The following is a 6,715-nucleotide window of genomic DNA, read 5'->3' as shown; positions in this document are numbered from 1 at the left end:
TTTAATGCAATGTCTGCACAAGGTGCCCGTGCGGTGCAGTATACGTCCCGTATCACTGGCGTAGGTTTGCACCACGTGGTCTGCGGATTTTTTTCCCGTTTAAAACCTCACCTGGCACTAAAATACCATCATAATCAACACCAATACATGAGTGAGACCTTACACAGCCCATTTGAAGACAGAATACAACCTTGTTGAATTTGAAAGAACTAGCCTTTGGTGACTCACTCAGTTCCATTCCAGTCACAGAAGACGTTTTTCAACCGAAGCAAGGCAGCACATATAAAAAATTTGCAAATTTCGCACTGCAATGACGTAATACCAGCAGCAGTGATGCAGTTTAGGCCAGCACTAAGACGTAGTTATGAGTATGTTATCAGCAAGTTGAAATTCACATGATAGGATCAATTGACTATAGAGGCCCTTCAACAACCGCGCGATCATGTTTTTTGGCGGTGGTTTAGGTCGTTGCGCGCCAATCGTACCAACAGGATCCTGTGACGTCATGGAGAAATTGCCGGAAAGTGGCTGGGGATTCACCACTGCTTCTTGGGTTTTCTTTAATATCTCGACTATCCCTTTGAAGCTTGCGATAAGATTGGTATCATTGCTATCCGCACAATGGAGTCTATTTAATAACCATGTATTTTGTATTAGCCTTTAGGGACGCTTACAAACTACCGCGATTTTTTTTCTGGTGGTGGTGGGGAGGGGGGCTTGAGAACAACTTTAACCCCCCCCCCCAAAAAAAAAAAAAAAATCATGGCTACGCGCCGGCCTTGAAGTCCTGGCGCGCCTCGCCACACTCTTAATCTGGATCCACATAAGATCCACTTAGTAACTGGAACTTTTTTGCAAAAAAGTTCCACTTATATATTTGGAACCGTGTTCCACATACCCTGAAAATGTAAGTGGAACAGTGCACCACATATTTTTGCAGCTAAATTATCTGGATCGGCGTTCCAAATGAAAGTATACGGGTCACTGTTCCAAATAAACGGGTAGTGTAAGTCACTGGAACACTGATCCACGTAAAATGATTATGGATTTATCCGGTGCGCCGTTCCAGGTACCTTCAGACCAGCTGTTTATATAAAACGGTGTTCCGATAGACGTTGAGAAGCTGTCCATGGGACTCCACTTTTGCAACATATCTGCTTTCCTGTTGGTATAAACTGAGGCCATTTGCCAGGCTGGCGGATGCATTGGTATCAGAAAGAAACCGCAAGCACCATTCTAACGCAGCCTTGACATATGGCCCACAGTGATACCAACAATTGGAAAACAGAAACCGCCGCAGCAGTGTGGTCCCTGACAGTTCCCAACAGTTGCCTATCGGAGCACAGTTCTATATAAAAGCTGGTCTGAGATACCTGGAGCGGCACACAGAGACTTTGGCTTCATCCGCCGCCTCCTGTTCTGGGTTTTGGCTGCATGTAAAAGAAACAAGACTCGCATTAAAATACATACCAAACCAACTATTAGCACTGATACAATGCTTTTCAAAACATTAAGCAAATTTTATTCGCTCGTATTATTGCGTACATTTGAGATACGGAGACATATCTGTTTCCACTTGGGCAGAAAATGACCAGCGTACAGGATCAAATACCAAAACGATATCAAGTGGTCAAAACGATCTAAGTGGCATTTTCCTATTTTCGCTAATATTTACCATTCTTTTTTGCTAAAAAACATGGGTAATAAAGATGGCTTTAAGCGCAACCGAGTCACAAACAGACTTGTACATCTACCCTCGCACTAACTCAAAAAGCATTACACAACAGTGAGCATAAAATATGCTGTTTTATCACATGAAATCAGGTACCGCAAATGCGGAAGTACCCACAGCGCTTGCCATACCATGTTTACGCATCCCGGTTCCAAAATATGCAGTTTGCTATTAAATTGTAGGGAAAAGCCAAAAATACAAGCTATACACGGTTGGATTATCACAAGACCTGCAAGAGTGTAGGAAAAGAACACCGGAGCCTACACTAACAATATAACATTTGCACAGAAAAACTTACCGGAAGCATGTGGCACTATTGCACAACTAAAACACACCATATATCAATATCAAGCTCACTGTAATATCAAGCTAACTGTAGCCAAAGCCGACTATATACGCGCCCTGAAAAAGCCTTTCACTGAAGCCGCGTTGCTTCCCCGACAATATGTAGCTATTTAAAATAACCTATTCAAAAAAAACTCATAGCACCCAGTGTGAATCTTACAAAATTTTACAAATCAGATAGCTCGGAGCATGTTACGCATTTTAAAATTTAACAAGCAGCCTAACTCTAAAGACGTTATTAATTCCCTCAAGAACAATTCAGACATTCCAAATAACCAAGCCAGGTAGCGTTGAAACATACAGGTAACTAATTTTACCAAGCGAACTTAGAAGCATTTTTCCAGCCGGAACATTTATCTCAGGTAAATCTCACAGTTGCGTGCTATACAAACCCTACTATCATGACGACAGTATGCTTGTGACCAAAGCACTGCCTCTAACAAGCAACAAATGCAACTTATTCAAAGTAAACAACTTTTTCAAGTCAAATATGTATATTTCGCATTCTTCTAGGGCTTAGGTGTCAGCTAAGATACAGTACAAAAATTGATTAATAAAGCCCCAACCCGTCTGTGTAAATAATTACTCTCACGTTTGCATCCATCAACAGCAGCACTGCCATGTAAAAAAATTTCGAGCTGCACTTGAATAATAAAAACGTTACCGTCCAGTGCCATTAACTACATTAACAGAGTAACAGAGTAGCTGCAAAGGCAGCCTGCGCTTTGTGCCAACGAAAAATTGCAAAGGAAAGCACGACTTCACTTTTGCAGTTGACATGCCGCTTGCACCAATCATTTGAACCACGACATATCTTTCCGAATAGGCTTCAACGTCTAACAATAATTTAAAACCCCAAGTAAAGTGACCACATCAAGTCTTTCAACAGAGCTTTCAACTTAAATGACACCAGGCCACTGTTAAATGGCCAAGAACTCTCTGCAGAAGTCCCAAGAACTCTCCAAAGTCGCATACGTTTCAGGAGATTAAGACGAAATATACGGCGAGGAGAATGACGACATCTTGATGTAACAACGCAGGCGGAAAATCCATGACGTGTTTCTTGCAGACAATATTTACGCTTCCATTTTCTTCTCTCAAAAGAACTGGACCTCGAGAATAACTGGACCACGTCATGTACCTTTAAGGAAGGAAGAAGAAAATTTTCTTAGACGATGGCTTTAAATGAGTGAGTTGCTTAGGATACCCCTTTTATAGCATAGTAATCGATTGAAATATCAGAGATTTCTTGGTTTCTTTTCAGCGAATGCTGCTAACAATGTACAAAAAATATTAGCACAGGCTGTCAATGGCCGTTCTCTAATTCTGGAAAGCAACCGCACTGGGCGTGGCCGTGGTGCCGTATTATCACAGCAGCAACTCTCAATGTGAAAGCAAAATGTTTGCAAAACTTGAATGCAAAATAATAGTTTTTTTGTCCACATGTTGCAGCATCCGAAACAGGCTGAATGTGAAGGTATTTCCCAGTATTGGAGTTCACGATTTATTTTTAACAGTACTAAAGATTTTGCTACAAAGAAAACTACCACAAATTCAGTCCCGCAAAAATAAAATGCCAGCTTCAATAAACACTACCATAAATTGAGTCCCACAAAAATAAAATGCCAACTTACCCAACTAAAATTAAGATGCAGGCGTTCCTGGCAGGGCCTCCTCGGAGTGCATTTCTAGGAAAGTTTTGCCAACGTGTTCCCAAAAGCTCTTACTGTCGTTTTCACCTCCAGGTCAAGTTGTCACTGAAATGGTGTTCCGAAGCCATTACGTATATTGCAACTACCTAAAAAGGGACCATCAAAGTTCCAGAACTGGGAGTGCGTACTTACTTGTAGAATGCAATGATTTCATCCCGTACAACGGCTTTCATGTGTTTCCTTTCTGTGAACACACGCCTTCAATAACCAGGAAAATGGCAGTATACATTCCTTGTTCCATTGTTTTAAGTCCCGGTCCGCCCTATTTCCTAGAAAATAAAAACAGTATAAAAATATCGAAGCATAAATTTACGCTTCCCTCTAAGAAGGGAGTACTACAAGATCTCTTACAATGCCTGATTAGTTGTGCTAAAATTTATTTTGCAGCACGAGCCCTGGTAACGTTTTCAGGCGAAACAATTTTAAATATAAAAATATTTGAACATTTTTAGGCTCACCTGTCATTGCTTCATGCGGAGTGGTGAACGTCTGTATAATACGCAACACTCAAGAGGCACTCTTTCGTGGCTTTATGACTTCCACAAAGCATTCATAATCTGTCACACTTGTCACGACGACGCCTCGGCGTGCCGAAGATGTCTTCAGCCACAGTGAATGCCACAGCCATGATTTCAGAGGTATATGTAAGGAATGGAAATAATTCGTTTTAATTTCTGTTCTTCAGACAAAGGAAAACAACTGTCGCAAACTACCAGTGTAGAGAACAGTCAGCCATCTGGACAGTCAGTCAGCCATCAGTCAGCCATCTGGACAGGTTATACAGATCGAATACAGAATGTAGCAATCTGCTTTCGCAGTATATTTTCTAAGTTTAAGGAAGCACAGAAATGGGTAATGTTGGGTGCACATAGTGATGCAAGAACTTATCACCTGAGCGTTGTCGGAAATTATTTCGACTCTCGGGTTACCACCGACATTGACGGCATAAAAATGCAAGAGTGGCTTATTTCTAACGCGGTTCGTGAAGTAGCAACAACTAATTATGGATATTGGATAATTATCCTGAAGTCTCAAGTTACCACTGACATTAACAGCATAGAAACGGCAGCACACTTTCTATATACCCGCTGCATGTTTCCACATTTCTTCCCCTCTACAAAAGAAACGTTTGTTACTGCGGTACTGCTAAGACAACAACTGTCCCTTCCATTTCTCTACACTTCAGGCAATGTTATTTGAAAAAGATCATCTCAATTGGTCAAATGAATTGGAAGAAACATGGAACATAAACATGAAACATGAAATCATGGAACAGATAAACGTAAGATGACGCCTTCAAAACACATCAACACAACTCGAAATAGCGTCTACCTTGCGCGCAACGGGCAAGGTCGAAGACTCCCGGTCTGGTAAGCACAGTAAATGCATTCTACTCAGCAGACTAACACAACGCCGCAATTACCACGAAAGTTTTAAAAATACCACTAAATCTAAGGACGGACGCTCCGACAAACTTGCTTGGAAGTTGCACACGTGTGCACGCGCGATTATCGCGATCGACTAACCCGAGAAGATTCGCTACCGCAGAGATACACAGCAGCCGTCAATATACAACTAAGCAAAGCCACACAGTAAGGGAAAATCCATTCATGAAACGCGCAAACCAGCAACTTCCTTATAGCAATGGCTAACGTACGCAGTCAGAAATGTCCAGCCGATTCTGACCCACGAACACGGAAGTTTTGGTAAATTACGGCTGCAAACGTTTCTCCAACACAAAATGTTACACGCCGCGACCACAAGGATGGACGACACACGAATAACGGGCAGAGAAGCGGTATGTTTATCGGACGCAGTTAACAAGGATGTCACAAAACAACAACCGTTACCAGCACATAAATAAGCAGCACTGACCTTTTTTGCGCCTCCTGGCAAAACTCCACTTCGTCGAACAGGAAATACAGCCCGGGGATATTAAAAAATTCCCAGTTGCACGCCGCAATCAACCCATTCGAACTGCTAACGGGACGGCGGTAACGGTTCTCGCCAGCGTGACCGAGAATTACTTTAGTAAATATCAGGCGCATCGCGCGAGCGATTGAGAAACCCGCTTGGGAATGCCACTGGTGGCGCTGCATGCGGAAGACCATAAAATTAGCGGAGGGAATCCTGGAAGGTGGGAGCGCTGCTGTCGTTTAAAGTGTTGACGCAGTCCCGATTTTCATCCGTCGTCGTCGTACCCGTTGCAGCCCCACTGTACCGTGAATCAACGCAAAAACAGCTCTGCCGTGCTGCTGCTGACGCATGCGCATGGAATGCGCTACTGGAGTGGCGGTCTTTTCCTCATGGCTTCGGCAAACTTTCGTTCTCGCGGAGGCTTTGGCGATGCGCCCCCATAAGAGCTCATACAACTCGGCACACGTGATGGCTTTTATTTGATTCGGAAAACGGGCATATGCGTCTAAGCGGACGTTTACGCCCGCTGAGGCCGAAACAAAGCTCAGATAATAGCCGCGTTAGCGCGTAAATACTGGTTAAGTTGTTTCTCGCTGAGGGCCGTGAGTGCGTGCGATGTCCGAGCTTAACTTTGGATGACAATTTCTGCGTTACTGTTTACAATGAACGCAAAAGGGCGTGGCTTCATTTACTGCTTTTCTTGACAACAAGCCTTTCCGTAGTCAATAAAATATACTGCGACGCTCTTAGATACCCACGTTATATAAAGCTACTTACAGCTAATTAGCGAGTAATAATACATCGGCCCGTTTCCCAGCCCTTTTCCCCCCTGAACACCAATACTACAGGAAAAAAGCAACTGGGGAAGCAGCTGGAGCAGGCACATCATTCAATGAACTTCAATTACTATGACAAGACACAACAGCAGCAAGTTAACTCTGCGCATTTTTGCCGTTACTGCACAGCATAATTAGGAATTACAATGTCATTTCAGCATTAATACATACAA

At 42.9% G+C, this 6,715-nt stretch overlaps 1 long non-coding RNA gene across 1 annotated transcript; it reads right to left on the bottom strand.

The window, feature by feature from the left end:
- Positions 1–3,695: 3,695 nt before the first annotated feature.
- Positions 3,696–4,516, bottom strand: LOC144165769 (uncharacterized). The gene is made up of 3 exons (XR_013321514.1): positions 4,248–4,516; positions 3,922–4,058; positions 3,696–3,834 (listed from the first exon to the last, which is right to left on the bottom strand). It is a non-coding gene; the product is annotated as an uncharacterized LOC144165769 (long non-coding RNA).
- Between the last annotated feature and the right edge of the window lie 2,199 nt (positions 4,517–6,715).

The sequence above is a fragment of the Haemaphysalis longicornis genome, unplaced genomic scaffold (genome assembly GCF_048455015.1).
Source record: "Haemaphysalis longicornis isolate Haplotype H1 unplaced genomic scaffold, Haemaphysalis longicornis Haplotype H1 scaffold_15, whole genome shotgun sequence".
Taxonomy (NCBI): Eukaryota; Metazoa; Arthropoda; class Arachnida; order Ixodida; family Ixodidae; genus Haemaphysalis; species Haemaphysalis longicornis.
The sequence above is the reverse complement of the archived record's forward strand: the minus strand, read 5'-3'. Positions and strand labels throughout refer to the sequence as shown.